Here is a 10,570-nt window from a genome sequence, read left to right on the forward strand (position 1 = left end):
GAAATAAGAAATCATCAGAAAAAACAACTCAAACATGTACAGACTATGATCAGCTTCGAGATAAGATGTACTGCTTTTGTCCACAGGGGCCGCCAAAACCAAAGTATCTCACAGGAGTTTTAGGAGGTGTGGTGAAAAGCAGCTTCCAGAGCATTGATTGGATTCTGTTCAATTCTCATTGGTGCAGGGCATTCTCCTGTGCCACAGTTAACCGTACACCAATTAGAAAGTACATACAGTAAAAAGCACAGGAGGGAAATTTAAAGGGGGTGCCCGGGTTGTTTGTGCCACTCAGTCACCCGCTAATGAGTAATCAACTTTCACAGCTTGAGTGTTAGGGTGGTAATTCGGGCTGCACACCATGTTCCCGAACCGTGGAGTAGCGATTCATTATCATGAAGATCTGTATAATCAAACAATTAGCGAATTTCTTCTCATCAACAAGGCCTGCTCCCTGTCTGATGTGCTCGTTGGTGACGGGGGGTTTTTGAGGAGTGGAGGGGGGATGACAACTGGCTGCCTCTGTGACGCTCCTTGGCTGTTTTCCAGTTTGGGGGCGATGTGAGGGTTAAACAGCTCTGATGAATGCTCACACACTCTGTGGAAGTGTCAGACTGAGGAGGAAAACCACTGGGACAGTAATTGACACAACAGTGAATGTGAGGGGAGAGAGTGAGGGAGAGGAAGGGGTTGTTTATGAGAGATGAAGGCAGAAAGAAAGAGAGGCATCTAAATATGTCAGCTCTGGTTCTTCATCTTCAGCATCACTTCCATTTCATCCTTTATGGATCAGGCAAATGAAAAGAAAGAAAGCAGCATTCTCACAAGATGGTACATTTTTAATTCGTCTTGTCATTTCTCTTGTTACTGGGTTGAATAGCTCTCTGACATGAGCTCATTCTCTCACTTGGTTGAAAAGACCCAATCCCTCCTTATTATAACATCCTTCTTCAATACTTTGAAATAATTATGTATCATTTTCATGCCAGTCTATTTTATTAATATCTGAAGGGAACATTCTCTCCTCTTAAAACTCAATAAGGTTTGAGAGTTAGGCGTACAGGATGTGGACGGTATTTATTTCAAATACACAGGAAAAGGAGATAATGTCTCATAATTACAAAAACAAAAAAGACTCAGACGGAAACTTGTGACCCTCTTAGTCAAAGCTGACTACACTGAATGAGGCTTTATGGATTAAGTACATTTAGTCCTTAACACACAACAGGTGGAACAACAAAATGATAGATTCAGAGTCAAATAACTTAACTATTAATAATGTAGCTTCATCTTTTATAGCCTAAAAAACACCATTGGTATTTTTTGGTTGATGTGAAATAAGGATTCCAGAAAGAAATAGCATGCATGCAAAGTAAATAAAGGGCAACAGTGAACATTTGACTGTGTGATTAATCTGATTTCTCTGTAGTGTCCATGTGTGACTGTGTCAGGCAGCAGGTAGTCATTACACAAACACACGGTCCCTTTCTGCTCCCAACTTAGCATCAGATCTGAATAAGAAAGACGAGAGGAAACAAAGAGAGAGTGTGTGTTAGCAACAGTCACACTTTCTCCTTCAAAATGAAAGAATGTAAGAGGCTCATTGGACCATTGCTGAGTTGTTGCCAGATATGTTGGGGAACAGGAGCAACAGACCCGCAACAACCCAAACGACACAAGTGAAAATGTGCAGTAAACTCAGAAACACTATTACTGTAATTCAAAAGCAAATGCAAAAGTCCAAATGTGTCCAAATGTGTTGCAAAAAGCTGAAACTACTGCAGTAACATCAAAAGAACTCCAAATAAATCTCCATTTTTCTCCAAATGCTTAATCAAACGGATATGTTTTCAGAAAACATCTGCGTTAAACTTCAAACACTGCAAATCCAGTATTTAACGGAAGGGCCTCAGGCGTGTAGGGACGCTCAGTGGAACAGATTATTGTTGAAATAGGACGTGTGGGGGGAAAGTGAAGCAACATATATATTTGTTATTCTATTGAACTGTGCACTGTGTGTTTCTTTTGTTGGCAATCCGTGCTCTTTGCTGCTGTAACACTGTAAATTTTCCCCGATGTGGGATGAATAAAGGATTATCTTATCTTATCTTATAAAACCAGTTGTTTTTGGTAAATTAAAGTTATTTATTACAAAAGAAGCAAGTTGTGATACGCAACAAGAGGTGAGGCAAACTGAGAGTGCTGCTCAAATAAAAAACATAGTAAAGAAGGACTTTAAGTAAGTGTTTTATATACCAAGTCTAATGAGTGAAATAAATAAAAATAAAACCTCACTACACTAACTAACAAAATCAAACAACAAATGAACAGCAGCCCTAAACCGAATGTTTCTAAAGAAATACAAAACTACTGTGAGTGTGGGCTATAACTCATCAGCCACCATTGGCTAAAATAATTAATGCACTCTGATGTATGATAAAATAAAGTATGATAAAAAACAATCATCAATGTAGTCATCAAGAAATGGGTCATGTTATCATTTGTAAATACTGGTGACACTAGTCTCTTACAGATTGTGATTCCACAACAGCGCTGTAACAAACTTCTGCAAAACCACTGGTGCGATGATTGCAAACCATTTTTGATGCACACACACAAACACTGTTCTGACCAACTCTGACATTACACATTACCAACGTCTCCACCCCCATCCAACATCTCCACCCCCATTAGACTACTGGTACTACCTCAGATGGTAGATCAGGGGCCGAACAACCTTGCCCCACCGTTCCGCCTCTGTGCATTATATATTGCAAACGAGTCGTTACAGGGAAGTAAATATCCAACCTTGAATTTTCAAACTGTGAGCCCCAGATGTAAGGGATTATTTGTGCAGCTTGTGCACTCCCAGACTTTGCTTTGAGAAGAATACATTACAGTTTACAGAAATGTTGAAGGATACACCAAATGAGGCTCTTACGTGTAAGTTCAGACCACGTAGGTCAGTAATACAGGGTTGTAATTATTCTTGGCTCTTTGTGCAGACTGGAGTGAGCAGATTGTAAGTGGAACTGAAAGCACCTGTGCCTGTTGTTAATAAGCAGAAGGCTTCCTCACGCACATGCACACAACATTTTTCACCTTGCAATGTTTTGCATACATGAGGTCAAAACTGGATGACCCTGACGAAGGCCACAAGCTGAAACGTGTTGGTCTAAGTTGTTAATAATGATGTGCATTCATCACAGACCCTTTGTCAGAGTTCCTTTTTTATTATATTTGATTAAAGTTACATTTACCTTTAAAAAAAAATATTTTTCTAGTTTTGCAAAGACAGAATATTGAAAGCTTTCTGATAATTCAGCTGCTAGAAAAATAAATCAGTTGTTTGACTAAATCATGATTTAACAGTTTCACTGTTGACTGATGGCAATAACATTTTCTAAAAACATGCAGATATTGTACGATTGTGTGTTACAGTAATCAAACACTCTCAAATAACTTCTAGAGAGATCTACAAATGTGAGCCAATATCCTCTCATCTTTTTTTAAGCATTGTTTTCATTTATTTTACATTTTACAATCCAGGGACAGAGTCAATCACAGCGTAAAAACATACAGTCACATAAACGCCAAATCAATGTGAATGAGGGAGTGCTTAATGAGATGAGGGTCTTCCAAAAGTCAGGAGGGTTCCATCCAAATGTTTTGATTCCTTTTGTATATCATCTTTTTGTGATGGTATCCATTAGAATCTTAGGCAGAGCAAGGTGTTAGTGAAAGAGAGACCTGTTATAAACAGACTGATTACAGCCTGTTTTTTCCTAATTTGTTGCCAGATCCAATAAGTTTGTGTCGTGATCGGGTTTGTAGTTATAGCTAGGGGTTTATTCACAGAGTTGAGGTATGGTACTGAGTCCTGTTTAAACTCTTTACGGTGATATTGTTCAATTTGTTTCCAAACGGGTGGGTGGGCTGACTCTGTCCACACTGCCTTAATGTGCTGCCCAATAGAACTAGCTCTAAAGCTTTGCACAGCTCCACCTTCCAGTGTGGCTGTTCACATCGTCAAAACATTTGCATAATTATCAACATTATTTTAATAATGTGTAACTGTATCTCACAGTCCACTGTGACATTAGGGTTAGGTAAAGACACCTAACCCTCAACATTTGCATCTCATGTCTAAACAAAATGTAACTTCCTTAACTGTCATACCTCAACACAGAAACAGACATTGTTAAGAATATAAACACATTCTAATATTTTTTTAAAGTCATAATGTAAAAGATGATTTCACCCCCTACATTGCAGATTGCAAGTTTATTGAAGATGTCAGCATTAAGTCAATTTTGTGGTTTCCCAACAATAAAACCCTGAGGAATATACAACGCTGTATGTTGAGTTACTTCCGAGGATACAGTAGCCTTTTATTATTAACTGTGTGTGTATAGCCCTGATAACGCAATCAAAACATCCACATGATTTCTCTTTATTAGTTTAGCATGAAAACAATATCAATCGCCACCAGTGCATAATCCACCTCTGAAATCTGATTTGTTTGTCTCTGTTGTGATGAATGGTGTTTCATAAAGTGAACAAACCTCCCTATTATTCCTTCTGCACGCTGCCTGCCAATAACATCACACTGTATATTACTTATCTGAGGAGAAATAGGCTGGCTGGGAGACATTATGCATATTTTAGATAATGTATTCAGTCAGAGCTACCGAATTAGGGTTAGCCATATGCGGAAGATGTTTGTGTGTGTGTGTGTGTATGTGTGTGAGAGAGTAAGAGAGTGAGAGGGAGAGAAAAGGAAGAAGAGAGCTGTGTGATTGGTTTCAGGGGTTTTATGAAAGGAACTTAATAAACACAAAGTAGTCGAGTGACCTCACCTGAAATAGGGAGACCCTATAGAGCGAGACCTGTGGGGGAGGGTCACCTCTCTGGCTGGCAAGGAACAAGAGTCGTGCAGCAGGAGGAACATTACCAGCTAGACAGAAGCCCTTTACAGATTGTGATTCTGCAACAGCGGCGTGATGAAGTCCTGCCAGTGTGCGAGCGGCTCTGTGCGTAAACACACAGCAGGAGCTTTACATACACACACTTAGACATGCACACACAGCACTGTTTCACACTGAGGGCCCTGAAGTCACCGTCTTCACCCCATTATGTTTCCAATACTACCTTTGAAGGGGGATAGGTTGCAGAACGACTTCGCCCCTCTATTTCCCTCTGTGTGCGTTTCACATTGCAGACGAGGCGTAACAAGCCCACAGATGAGCACATGTGTGAGCTTCTCTCCCCTCCCCCCAATCCCTGAGCAGAGTGGGTAGCCACTTTGCGATTAAAAGTTGCAGAGAGGAAGACTCTGACTACAGTGTGTGCTTATGCATTATAGATTATGTTGAGTGTCTGGCCTTCTCTGGGCAGAATAGTTGAAGGATTCTTTCAGAGCACTCTATAGTTCTTGCTGAGGGGTTTGCGACACTCACGTCAAAATCAGGATTCAGATCAGCATTTTTGCCATTTTTGTACCTTTTACAGAGACCAGTGTTAGCTCTTTTCATACAACATTTCCAACACATGCAATTTCCTGAAAAAAAAAAACTAGAACATTTCTGGAAAGGTGCCTTTCCTGTCAGATGAGAAATAGGGGAGTCTCAGGAGTCGGAACGCGACATAATAAGGAAGACGAAGCTACAGCGTTTGACCCTCTGATGACAGTGCTACGTGAAAAAGAGAATGAAGCAGCTCAATAACATGCACGACAATTTCACATGTTGCTCACACGTTGCATGACGCAAATGTCATCATTCTGCCTGCTCTCTGGCAGTCAATTTTCCAGAATCATTTCTGCTGTGTTCACACATTAGCACCCAATCTCACAAGGACATTTCTCCAGGGAGCAGGGCAGGAACAGTTCTGGGTAGTTCTGAGTTTATCCATGCAGCTCACCCTGAACATTTAAAAGAAATCATTTCTGCTTGTAAAGAAATGTTCAGGAAATTTGTGTACGTGTGGGAAAACCGAATGTGAAACAAGTGTACAGAGCATCAGCTATCTATACTTATATATCGTCAGCTGAACACCAGAGTGGAATCAATTGTCTCATCTAACTCCAGAGAATGAAGGACATAATTTGTTTTCCCCAAATGTCAAACTAACAATCATTAATAATAATGTATAAACACCCACCTTGGCGTCTTTGCACAGCACACCTTGGGTGCAGCCTCTGCAGCACACTCAAGGAGACTTCTTGAGTGTACCAGGGAGTGTGTGTGTGTGTGTGTGTGTTTTATCTCCTTTTTCTCCTCCTCTCAATAAAAGTTTTGGTTGTATCAGCACAAATTAGCATTGATGGTACCTAGCTAATCTCACACAGCTGCAGAATGGAGCATTAGGGAGAGGGTGCAGGGCCCCGGCCCATCTGTGGAGGGACCAACTCACAGTCCCCTGAAACCAACATCACTTTGGCCTTGTCAGATGGTCCCTGCAGTGTGGCTCCTGTGTGTGTGTGTGTGTGTGTGTGTGTGTGTGTGTGTGTGTGTGTGAGACAGAGAGAGACAGAGGGAGTGTGTTGCTGTTTGTGTGTATTTGTTTGCTTGTGTGGTATTAACTTCCAGAAAACCTTTGTGTGAACATACTGCCTTGTAGTGGGTTGCTGTGTTTGTTCATAGGCAATTCTCCAAAGATGCTTCCCCCTTTAGACCTGCACAGCTGTGATCAAGTTGCTTTTAACAGGGAAGACAAATTATTTCCCCGAACATGTTGTGTGAATTATGCGCTTTTCTACTTGTAGTGACTCATTGCTTTGTTTACCATGAATTCTGTAGAATATGCTTTAGCGGTCCGTCATCTCTCTTCTCTTTCTTGACACCTGTGAGACAGTGCCAGGAAGACATTGTTAAATACAGAATATTACTATGAGCAATAGAGCAATTCAGTGAACTTCTTTGACGGCTGCTTGCAAATTGTATTCACATTTATCTTAAAGAAACTCCAAACGAGATGATATTCACATTTGAGTGTACAGTCCCAGAGGAGGACGCTACACATTCTACATCTATGTCCTCGTCAGCTCCTCTCTTCCAGTCGCACCGTGACCCGTCTGAGTGTCTCCATGTCAGACCTCAGGTGGTGCAGAAGCCCCTCTGTGTGTGGCGCCAGCGGCTGGACAGTCCAGGCGATAGCGGCCGATACACCTGTCAACACTGAGAGCCGTGTCACCAGCACAAAAGAACTCTGAGTGCTGCTGAAGACTGATGGAAACAAGAAAGTGTTTCATCTGTGTATAAGAGAAGGATACAAAAATGTGACTTGTGAACATCATGTTGAAAGAAAGAAAACCCCACAATCTTTCCTTTACTGTTTCTTTTTCTTGACTGATAAAAAACAACAATAGTTTAGTGTTTGGTTAAAATATAAAGCCACTGACTTGTGTAAAAATAAATCTATGTAAAATTGTGAAAAGTATCGAATCACTAGAACGCTTACAGAAACATCCCTTTCAAAGATTTCCGTTTGACATATGTATGTATTAATTTTAATATCTTGTTGCTTTTATGTGTCGTATTTTATTTTTTTCATTTTTATACATATTGTTTAATTCTTATTAGTATGCATTAGTCTCCAAATGATTTTATCAGTGATTTTATAAACTACTTTTTTTTGTCAACAACTTTTCTGCACTCTAGTTAAGCACTTTGAACTGCAATTTAATTTGTCTCAAAGGTGCTATATAAATAAAGTTTGATTGATTTGATTGATTGATTGGTATGATAAAAATATTGACTTAAGTTTCTATAACTTAGTTTGAGAACATAGACCATGCATGCCTAAAACACATCCCGGATCTTCGCAGACCATTTTTGTTTCAAATGTAATTTAGCACGCCGTACTTGTTTTTATTCCTTCCTTTGACTCTATTTCACATTCATCCCCCTCAAACCCCCCTTGTTTTTTTTCCACTTCTCTCATTGTCTAAACTGAGGGACCATTGGGGCTTCATACTGTGGGTGGCAATACGCCTCCTTGATCCAGGGACTCGAACCCTCTGGTTTCCTCACATTGTACCTGCACAGGCTAGAGGCGTCGACTGCAAAGTTTTCTCTCTTCATCCTTTATCCCTCGACCCTCAGCCAGATCCCTTCATCTATCCCCCTCCCCATCATCCAACCACAACTCATCATTTTGATCTCTATTTGATAACTATTATAAATTATTATTCTATTATTCTATCAACTTGCCTTCTTTGTATAGACTCTTTTCTGGGCTATGATTGTTGCGTATTTTAAAAAAAAGAATAAAAAGAACATTTTTACTAGTTACTAGTTGCTGAGTGTTGAACTGATTTTATGATGCTTGGCAACAATGTGCCCTCTTTCCTTAAAAAAAAAAAAAAAAAAGAAAGTAGTCTTGGTATGTGTCTCACAGCATTCCACATTTTGAAATGAATAAGCAACACGTTTATTTGCCTATTGCCTGTTGTTGAAGCCCTTTTTTTGCTTCAACAAAGACACCTGCGTTTCAAAAAACATTTTATTTTTAATTTGTCTCAATCAACAACGAAGTCTAAATGATTGAAAACTGTATATTTCTGTGCACATTATGTGTTAATCTAGGTATGATGTATGTGTCATACACCTTTTTTTTTTTTAACTACAACATTTTTTATAGACAACTCACTTGTTTTGCCCTGCAGTATTTTGTGCATGACTTTATTTTTCTTGAATAGACATTAATTTTCAGAAATCAAGTTTCTGCTTTGAACTACAGCACAGACACTTTGGCGTGTGAGAGACCTTTGGACCTTGTTGAGCACCTTCAACCACAACCACACAGTTCTCTGACAGCTTGTTTGGTAGACATGCTCTCATCTGTTGTAATGTTGGTATCCGAGCAAGTGCCCTTCAGTTTAGCATGTGCCCAGCCTGAGATAACATTAGATCTTCAAATAAAAGCTCTGACATCAATGCACGTCTCATGCTGGCTGATAACTGCTGATTGTGTGCAACAAAGTTCAACCTAAACAAACAGCACTTAAAAATTGGTTTCCAGACCTCTACTACTGTAAGGATCTCGTCTTCTTTCCTTGCCTTTCCTCTCCTCCCCCCTTGCCCTCCGTCCTTGCTCAGCCCTTCACCATCCACAGAGACTATTAGTTAATGAGGCCTGAGCTAGGCGCGGCTGCAGAAGGTTGCTTCTTCTCTTTCCTCCCCAACCAACCCCTTTATTGCTTTCCTCGCTCTTATTCTTTCACTTCTGTTCTCCTCATTTCTTTTCCCCTTCATCTTCCTCCCCTCTCTCCTCCTGTAGATTTATTATTGGATGTCCGCTGTCAACGCAAAAACTTGTGCCACAACAGCAAAGCTCTGCTAGTCAGGCGGCTCGGGGGACAGACATTTCATTTCCGCCCTCTTAACGAGTTAGAGGAGAGGGTGTTAATATATATGTGAGTGTGTGTGGTTGTGTGTGTGCGTGTACAGGAGCTATGAAGGGAGCTAGTTGATGGGGGCAGGGTGTGCTTCATCGTTGTCCTCCTCCTCCTCCATACACTCTCAGACAGAGATAATGGGGGAGCTGATAGCAGCCTTGGAGACTGTTGTGGCTCCAAGCACAGATATGGACCGATAACGCCTCCACCACCTCGCCTGCTGCTGCTGCTGCTGCTGCTTGTGCATTTGTGTGTGTGTGTTTGTGTGTGTGTGTGTGTGTGTGTGTGTCCTCGTGTTTGAATTTGGATGTAAGTGTGGAGTTCTGTAACACACCTGCATTCAGGTAGATACAAATGTGGGTGTGTCTTTGCATATTTTGTGTGTGTGATTATTTCTTTGAGGTTGTGTGTGAGCCTCCTTGTCAGTGCATTTGTTTTCTTTGTTTGTCTGAGTCTTTTTGTGTGTGTGTGTGTGTGTGTGTGTGTGTGTGTGTGTGTGTGTGTGTGTGTGTGTGTGTGTGTGTGTGTGCGCGCGCAAATTGCAAAAGTACAGTGTGAGCCTGCTGTATACCTTGTGTGTATGTGTGTAGGTGTGTGCATGTGTGTTTGCTCTACATCTGCTCCTCTAAAGCGAGTGTGTGTGTGGCTCCCTGTGTGTCTCTGCAGCCTCCTTCATCCCACCAGACATTCCTGCCTCCTTTTTATGGGCACAGGAACAGCTGGCCACCCCAGTAGGGCATTCTCACAATGAGACAATCACAATATATGAGCCCTGTGCTGCACGCTCACACACACACACACACACACACACATAGTTGCACAGGAGAACTCATACAGTATGCGAAGAGACACACTCTCTCTCTTGGATATTGTGAGTGTGTTTCCTGTTGTGTTGGTCTGAAAACCATCAGGATCGACCAGCTGAAGTGGCCTAGCGGTGCAAATGTGCTTAAAAATCACCTTTTCTGTTTTTACATCTACAAGATATGAGATAGCTTTTCATTGTTATGGTTTGGGCAAAAAAAAAAAAAAAACAACAGCAGCACACAGCAGCAGCGTTAATATCCGTTCTTATGTATCTTCATTTTTTTTTAGAGCCCTTTGACTTTGATGAATGGCAAAAGGCGAATCATTTCACTGTACTTCACACAATCTCCTCGTACGACAATC

Source organism: Labrus bergylta, chromosome 8, assembly GCF_963930695.1.
Source record: "Labrus bergylta chromosome 8, fLabBer1.1, whole genome shotgun sequence".
Classification (NCBI taxonomy): Eukaryota; Metazoa; Chordata; class Actinopteri; order Labriformes; family Labridae; genus Labrus; species Labrus bergylta.